This window comes from Dama dama, unplaced genomic scaffold, assembly GCF_033118175.1.
Source record: "Dama dama isolate Ldn47 unplaced genomic scaffold, ASM3311817v1 ptg000225l, whole genome shotgun sequence".
Lineage (NCBI taxonomy): Eukaryota > Metazoa > Chordata > Mammalia > Artiodactyla > Cervidae > Dama > Dama dama.
The window spans coordinates 492,137-501,324 of NW_026871011.1; positions in this window are offsets into that span (position 1 = coordinate 492,137).

The window sequence follows — 9,188 nt, forward strand, 5'->3', positions numbered from 1 at the left end:
GAACAGGTTGAAACCATGTTCAAATACCTGAAGAGCCTGAAAAGGTGTGAAAAATGTGAAGAGCTTCAAAAGATGTGAAATACATCAGGAGCAGTAACGGTCTGAAAATAGGAGGAGCATGATGCGGTGTTCAAAAACATGAGGAGCCTGAAAAGGTGTGAAAAGTATGAAGAGCTTCAAAAGGTGTCAAAAATATGAGGATCATGAAACGATCTGAAAAATAGGAGGAGCATGAAGTGGTGTTCAAAAACCTGAAGAGCATTAAAAGGTGTAAAAAATATGAAGAGCCTCAAAAGGTGACAAAAATATGAGGAGCATGAAACAGTCTGAAAAGAGGAGGAGCATGAAACCATGTTCAAAAACATGAAGAGTCTGAAAAGTTGTGAAAAATATGAAGGGCTTCAAAAGGTGTGAAATACATGAGGAGCATGAAACGGTCTGAAAAATAGGAGGAGCATGAAGCGGTGTTGAAAAATATAAAGAGCCTGAAAACGTGTGAAAAATATGAAGAGCTTCAAAATGTATGAAATACATGAGGAGCTTGAAACGGTCTGAAAAACAGGAGAAGCATGAAGCGGTGTTGAAAAACATGAAGAGCCTGAAAACGTGTGAAAAAAATGAAGAGCTTCAAAAGGTGTGAAAAATATCAAGAGCTTCAAAAGGTGTCAAAAAAGAGATGAGCATGAAACGGTCTGAACAATAGAAGGAGCATGAAGCGGTGTTGAAAAACGTGAAGCGCCTGAAAAGGTGTGAAATATATGAAGAGCTTCAAATGGTGTCAAAAATATGAGGAGCATGAAACAGTCTTAAAAATAGGAGGAGCATGATGCGGTGTTGAAAATCATGAAGAGCCTGAAAACGTGTGAAAAATATGAAGAGTTTCAAACGATGTGAAAAATAAGAAGAGTTTCAAAAGGTGTCAAAATTGAGGTGAGCATGAAACGGTCTGAAAAATAGGAGGAGCATGAAGCAGTGTTCAAAAACATGAAGCGCCTGAAAAGGTGTCCGAAATATGAAGAGCTTCAAATGTTGTCAAAAATATGAGGAGCATGAAACAGTATGAAAAAGAGGAGGAGCATGAAGTGGTGTTGAAAAACATGAAGAGCCTGATAACTTGTGAAAATATGAAAAGCTTCAAAAGGTGTCAAAAATATGAGGAGCAGGAAACGGTCTGAAAAATACAAGGAGCATGAAACGGTGTTCAAAAACATGAAGAGCTTGAAAAGGTGTGAAAAATATGAAGAGCTTCAAAATCTGTCAAAAATATGAGGAGCATTAAACGGTCTGAAAAATAGGAGGAGCATGAAGCGGTGTTCAAAAACATGAAGAGCCTGAAAAGGTGGGAAAATTTGAAGAGCCTTAAAAAATGTCAAAAATATGAGGAGTACGAAACGGTCTGAAAGATAGCAGGAGAATGAATCGGTGTTGAAAAACATGAAGAGCCTGAAAACGTGAGAAAAATATGAAGAGCTTCAAAAGGTGTAAAAAATGAGATGAGCATGAAACGGTCTGAAAAATAGGAGGACATTAAATGGTGCTGAAAAACATGAAGAGCCTGAAAAGGTGTGAAAAATAGGAAGAGCTTCAAAAGGTGTGAAAAATATGAGGAGCATGAAACGGTCTGAAAAATAGGAGGAGCATGGATCAGTGTTCAAAAACATGAAGAGCCTGAAAAGGTGTGAAAAATATGAAGAGCTTCAAAAAGTGTCAAATATATGAGGAGGAAGAAACGGTCTGAAAAAAAGGAGGAGCATGAAGTGGTGTTCAAAAACATGAAGAGCCTGAAAAGGTGTGAAAAATATGAAAAGCTTCAAAAGCTGTCAAAAATGAGATGAGCATGAAACGGTCTGAAAAAAAGCAGGAGCATGAAGCGTTGCTGAAAATCTTGAAGAGCTTGAAAAGGTGTGAAAAATATGAAGAGCTTCAAAAGGTTTCAAAAAAATGAGGATCATGAAACGGTCTGAAAAATAGGAGCAACATGAAACGGTCTTAAAAATAAGAGGAGCATGAAATGGTTTTGAAAAACATGAAGAGCCTGAAAAGTTGTGAAAAATATGAAGACGTTTAAAAGGTGTCAAAAATATGAGGAGAATGAAAAGGTCTGAAAAATAGGCGAAGCATGAAACGGTGTTCAAAAACATGAAGAGCCTGAAAAGGTGTGAAAAATATGAAGAGCTTCAAAACGTGTCAAAATATGAGGAACATGAAACGGTCTGAAAAATAGGAGGAGCAAGAAGCGGTGTTGAAAAACATGAAGAGCCTGAAAATGTGTGAAAAATATGAAGAGCTTCAAAAGGTGTGAAAAATATGAAGAGCTTCAAAAGCTGTCAAATGAGATGAGCATGAAACGGTCTGAAAAATAGCAGGAGCATGAAGCGGTGTTCAAAAACATGAAGAGCCTGAAAAGGGGTGAAAAATAGGAAGAGCTTCAAAAGGTGTGAAAAATATGAGGAGCATGAAACGGTCTGAAAAATTGGAGGAGCATGGATCAGTGTTCAAAACATGAAGAGCCTGAAAAGGTGTGAAAAATATGAAGAGCTTCAAAAAGTGTCAAATATATGAGGAGTAAGTAACGGTCTGAAAAAAAGGAGGAGCATGAAGTGGTGTTGAAAAACATGAAGAGCCTGAAAATGTGTGAACAATATGAAGAGCTTCAAAAGGTGTGAAAAATATGAAGAGCTTCAAAAGGTGTCAAAAATATGAGGAGAATGAAACGGTCTGAAAAATAGGCGGAGCATGAAACGGTGTTCAAAAACATGAAGAGCCTGAAACGGTGTGAAAAACATGAAGAGCTTCAAAACGTGTCAAAATATGAGGAACATGAAACGGTCTGAAAAATAGGAGGAGCAAGAAGCGGTGTTGAAAAACATGAAGAGCCTGAAAATGTGTGAAGAATATGAAGAGCTTCAAAAGGTGTGAAAAATATGAAGAGCTTCAAAAGCTGTCAAATGAGATGAGCATGCAACGGTCTGAAAAATAGCAGTAGCATGAAGCGGTGTTCAAAAACATGAAGAGCCATAAAAGGGGTGAAAAATATGAAGACCTTCTAAAGGTGTCAATAATAAGACGTGCATGAAACAGTCTGAAAAATAGGAGGAGCATGAATCTGTGCTCAAATACATGAAGCGCCTGAGAAGGTGCGAAAAATATGAAGAGCTTCAAAAGGTGTGAAAAATATGAGGAGCATGAAACGATCTCAAAAATAGGAGGAGCATGAAGTGGTGTTGAAAATCTTGAAGAGCCTGGAAAGGTGTGAAAAATATGAAAAGCTTCAAAGGGTGTTAAAAAGGTGAGGAGCATGAAATGGTCTGAAAAAAAAGGAGGAGCATGAAATGGTCTGAAAAAAAAGGAGGAGCATGAAGCGGTGTTCAAAAACATGAAGAGATTGAATAGGTGTGAAAAATATGAAGAGCTTCAAAATGTGTCAAAAATATGAGGAGAATGAAACGGTCTGAAAAATAGGAGGAGCATGAAACGGTGTTCAAAAATATGAGGAGCCTGGAAATGGTGTGAAAAATATGAGAGCCCCAAAACGTGTCAAAATATGAGGAGCATGAAACGGTCTGAAACATACGAGGAGCATGAAGTGGCGTTCAAAAACATAAAGAGCCTGAAACGTTGTGAAATATATGAAGAGCTTCAAAAGGTGTAAAAAATTTGAGCAGCATGAAACGGTCTGAAAAATAGGAGGAGCATGAAGTGGAGCTGAAAAACATGAAGGGCCTGAAAAAGTGTGCTAGATATGAAGAGCTTTAAAAGGTGTAAAAAATGAGATGAGCATGAAACGGTCTGAAAAATAGGAGGACATTAAATGGTGCTGAAAAACATGAAGAGCCTGAAAAGGTGTGAAAAATAGGAAGAGCTTCAAAAGGTGTGAAAAATATGAGGAGCATGAAACGGTCTGAAAAATAGGAGGAGCATGGATCAGTGTTCAAAAACATGAAGAGCCTGAAAAGGTGTGAAAAATATGAAGAGCTTCAAAATGTGTCAAATATATGAGGAGAAAGAAACCGTCTGAAAAAAAAGAGGAGCATGAGGTGGTGTTCAAAAACATGAAGAGCCTGAAAAGGTGTGAAAAATATGAAAAGCTTCAAAAGATGTCAAAAATGAGATGAGCATGAAACGGTCTGAAAAAAAGCAGGAGCATGAAACGTTGTTGAAAATCTTGAAGAGCTTGAGAAGGTGTGAAAAATATGTAGAGCTTCAAAAGGTTTCAAAAATATGAGGATCATGAAACGGTCTGAAAAATAGAAGCAACATGAAACGGTCTTAAAAATAAGAGGAGCATGAAATGGTTTTGAAAAACATGAAGAGCCTGAAAAGGTGTGAAAAATATGAAGACCTTTAAAAGGTGTCAAAAATATGAGGAGCATGAAACTTTCAGAAAAATAGGAGGATCATGAAGCGGTGTTGAAAAACATGAAGAGCCTGAAAACGTGTGAAAAATATGAAGAGCTTCAAAAGGTGTGAAAAATATGAAGAGCTTCAAAAGGTGTCAAAAATATGAGGAGAATGAAACGGTCTGAAAAATAGGCGGAGCATGAAACGGTGTTCAAAAACATGAAGAGCCTGAAAAGGTGTGAAAAATATGAAGAGCTTCAAAACGTGTCAAAATATGAGGAACATGAAACGGTCTGAAAAATAGGAGGAGCAAGAAGCGGTGTTGAAATACATGAAGAGCCTGAAAATGTGTGAAAAATATGAAGAGCTTCAAAAGGTGTGAAAAATATGAAGAGCTTCAAAAGCTGTCAAATGAGATGAGCATGAAACGGTCTGAAAAATAGCAGGAGCATGAAGCGGTGTTCAAAAACATGAAGAGCCTGAAAAGGGGTGAAAAATATGAAGAGCTTCAAAAGGTGTCAATAATAAGTCGTGCATGAAACAGTCTGAAAAATAGGAGGAGCATGAAACGGTCTGAAATATAGGAGGAGCATGAATCTGTGCTCAAATACATGAAGCGCCTGAGAAGGTGCGAAAAATATGAAGAGCTTCAAAAGGTGTGAAAAATATGAAGAGCTTCAAAAGCTGTCAAGTGAGATGAGCATGAAACGGACTGAAAAATAGCAGGAGAATGAAGCGGTGTTCAAAAACATGAAGAGCCTGAAAAGGTGTGAAAAATATGAAGAGCTTCAAAAGGTGTCAATAATAAGAGGTGCATGAAACAGCCTGAAAAATATGAGGAGCATGAAACGGTCTGAAAAATAGGAGGAGCATGAAGCGGTGTTGAAAAACATGAAGAGCCTGAAAAAGAGTGAAAAATATGAAGAGCTACAAAACGTGTCAAAATATGAGGAGCATGAAACGGTCACAAAAATAGGGGGAGCATGAAATGGTCTGAAAAATAGGAGCAGCATGAAACAGTGTTGAAAAACATCAAGAGCCTGAAAACGTGTGAAAAATAGGAGGAGCTTCAAAAGGTGTCAAAAATATGAGGAGCATGATACGGTCTGAAATATAGGAGGAGCATGAATCTGTGCTCAAATACATGAAGCGCCTGAGAAGGTGCGAAAAATATGAAGAGCTTCAAAAGGTGTGAAAAATATGAAGAGCTTCAAAAGCTGTCAAATGAGATGAGCATGAAACGGACTGAAAAATAGCAGGAGAATGAAGCGGTGTTCAAAAACATGAAGAGCCTGAAAAGGTGTGAAAAATATGAAGAGCTTCAAAAGGTGTCAATAATAAGAGGTGCATGAAACAGCCTGAAAAATATGAGGAGCATGAAACGGTCTGAAAAATAGGAGGAGCATGAAGCGGTGTTGAAAAACATGAAGAGCCTGAAAAAGAGTGAAAAATATGAAGAGCTACAAAACGTGTCAAAATATGAGGAGCATGAAACGGTCACAAAAATAGGGGGAGCATGAAATGGTCTGAAAAATAGGAGCAGCATGAAACAGTGTTGAAAAACATCAAGAGCCTGAAAACGTGTGAAAAATAGGAGGAGCTTCAAAAGGTGTCAAAAATATGAGGAGCATGATACGGTCTGAAAAATAGGAGCAGCATGACACGGTGTTCAAAAACATGAAGAGCCTGGAAAGGTTGGAAAAATATGAAGAGCCTCAAAAGGTGTGAAAAATATGAAGAGCTTCAAAAGGTGTGAAAAATATGAAGAGATTCAAAAGGTGTGAAAAATAGTAGCAGCTTCAAATGGTTTCAAAAATATGAGGAGCATGAAACGGTCTGAAAGATAGGAGGAGCATGAAGCGGTGTTGAAAAACATGAAGAGCCTGAAAACGTGTGAAAAATATTAAGAGCTTCAAAAGGTGTCAAAATGAGATGAGCATGAAACGTTCTGAAAAATAGGAGGAACATGAAGCTGTGTTGAAAACCATGAAGAGCCTGAAAAGGTGTGAAAAATATGAAGAGCTTCAAAACGTGTCAAAAATATGAGGAGCCTGAAACGGTCTCAAAAATAGGAGGAGCATGAAACGGTCTGAAAAATAGGAGGAGCATGAAGCTGTGTTCAAAACCTTGAAGAGCCAGAAAAGGTGTGAAAAATATGAAGAGCTTCAAAATGTGTCGAAAATATGAGGAGAAAGAAACGGTCAGAAAATAGGAGGAGCATGAAACGATCTGAAAAATAGGAGGAGCATGAAGCTGTGTTCAAAATCATGAAGAGCCTGAAAAGGTGTGAAAAATATGAAGAGCTTCAAAAGGTGTAAAAATTTGAGCAGCATGAAACGGTCTGAAAAATAGGAGGAGCATGAAGTGGAGCTGAAAAACATGAAGTGCCTGAAAAGGTGTGCAAAATATGAAGAGCTTCAAAAGGTGTAAAAAATGAGATGAGCATGAAACGGTCTGAAAAATAGGAGGAGCATGAACTGGTGCTGAAAAACCTGAAGAGCCTGAAAAGGTGTGAAAAATATGAAGAGCTTCAAAAGGTGTGAAAAATATGAGGAGCATGAAACGGTCTGAAAAATAGGAGGAGCATGGATCGGTGTTCAAAAACATGAAGAGCCTGAAAAGGTGTGAAAAATAAGAAGAGCTTCAAAAAGTGTCAAATATATGAGGAGAAAGAAACGGTCTGAAAAAAAGGAGGAGCATGAAGCGGTGTTCAAAAACATGAATAGCCTGAAAAGGTGTGAAAAATATGAAGAGCTTCAAAAGCTGTCAATAATGAGATGAGCATGAAACGGTCTGAGAAAAAGGAGGAGCTTGAAGCGTTGTTGAAAATCTTGAAGAGCTTGAAAAGGTATGAAAAATATGAAGAGCTTCAAAAGGTTTCAAAAATATGAGGATCATGAAACGGTCTGAAAAATAGGAGCAACATGAAACGGTCTGAAAAATAAGAGGAGCATGAAATGGTGTTGAAATACAGGAAGAGCCTGAAAATGTGAGAAAAATATGAAGAGCTTCAAAAGGTTTCAAAAATATGAGGAGCATGAAACTTTCTGAAAAAGAGGAGGAGCATGAACCGGTGTTGAAAAACATTAAGAGCCTGAAAAGGTGTGAAAAATATGAAGAGGTTTAAAAGGTGTCAAAAATATGAGGAGCATGAAACTTTCTGAAAAATAGGAGGATCATGAAACCGTGTTCAAAAACATGAAGAGCCTGAAAAGGTGTGAAAAATATGAAGAGCCTTAAAAAATGTCAAAAATATGAGGAGTATGAAACGGTCTGAAAAATAGGAGGAGCATGAAGCGGTGTTGAAAAACATGAAGCGACTGAAAAGGTGTGAAAGAAATGAAGAGTTTCAAAAGGTGTCAAAAATATAAGGACTAAGAAAGGGTCTGAAAAATAGGAGGAGAATGAAGCGGTGTTCAAAAACACTAAGAGCCTGAATAGGTGTGAAACATATGAAGAGCCGCAAAAGGTGTCAAAATGAGATGAGCATGAACCGGTCTGAAAAATAGGAGGAGCATGAAGTGATGTTGAAAAAAATGAAAAGCCTGAAAAGGTGAGAAATATATGAAGAGCTTCAAAAGGTGTAAAAATATGAGGAGAATGAAACGGTCTGCATAATAGGAAGAGTATGAAATGGTGTTCAAAAACATAAAGAGCATGAAACGGTGTGAAAAATATGAAGAGTTTCAAAAGGTGTGAAATACATGAGGAGGAATAAACGGTCTGAAAAATAGGAGGAGCATGAAGCGGTGTTCAAAAACATGAAGAGTCTGAAAAGGTGTGAAAAATATGAAGAGCTTCAAAAGGTCTCAAAAATATGAGGAGCATGAAATGGCCTGAAAAATAGGAGAAGCATGAAACGGTGTTCAAAAACATGAAGAGCCTGAAAAGCTGTGAAAAATATGAACAGCTTCTAAAGGTGTGAAATAAATGAGGAGCATGAAACGGTCTGAAAAATAGGAGGGGCATGAAGCAGTGTTCAAAACATGAAGAACTGGAAAAGCAGTGAAAAATATGAAGAGCTTCATAAGGTGTGAAAATTATGAGGAGCATGAAACGATTTGAAAAATAGGAGGAGCATGAAAGGGTGTTCAAAAACATGAAGAGCCTGAAAAGGTGTGAAAAATATGAAGAGCTTCAAAAGGTGTCAAAAATATGAGGAGCATGAAACGGTCTGGAAAATAGGACGAGCATGAAGCGGTGTTGAAAAACATGAAGAGCCTGAAAAGGTGGGTAAAATATGAAGAGCTTCAAAAGGTGTCAAAAATATGAGGAGCATGAAACGGTCTGAAAAATAGGAGGAGCATGAAACGGTGTTCGAAAACATGAAGAGCATGAAAATTTGTGAAAAATATGAAGACCTTCAAAACGTGTCAAAAATGAGATGAGCATGAAACGGTTTGAAAAAAAGGAGGTGCATGAAGTGGTGTTGAAAAACATGAAGAGCCTGAGAACGTGTGAAAAATATGAAGAGCTTCTAAAGGTGTGAAAAATATGAAGAGCTTCAAAAGGTGTCAAAAATGAGATGAGCATGAAACGGCCTGAAAAATAGGAGGAGCATGAAGTGGTGTTGAAAACCATGATGAGCCTGAAAAGGTGTGAAAAATATGAAGAGCTTCAAAAGGTGTCAAAAATATGAGGAGAATGAAACGGTCTGAAATATTGGAGGAGCAAGAAACGGAGTTCAAAAACATGAAGAGCCAGAAAAGGTGTGAAAAATATGAAGAGCTTCAAAAGGTATCAAAAATATGAGGAGAATGAAACGGTCTGAAATATTGGAGGAGCAAGAAACGGAGTTCAAAAACATGAAGAGCCAGAAAAGGTGTGAAAAATATGAAGAGCTTCAA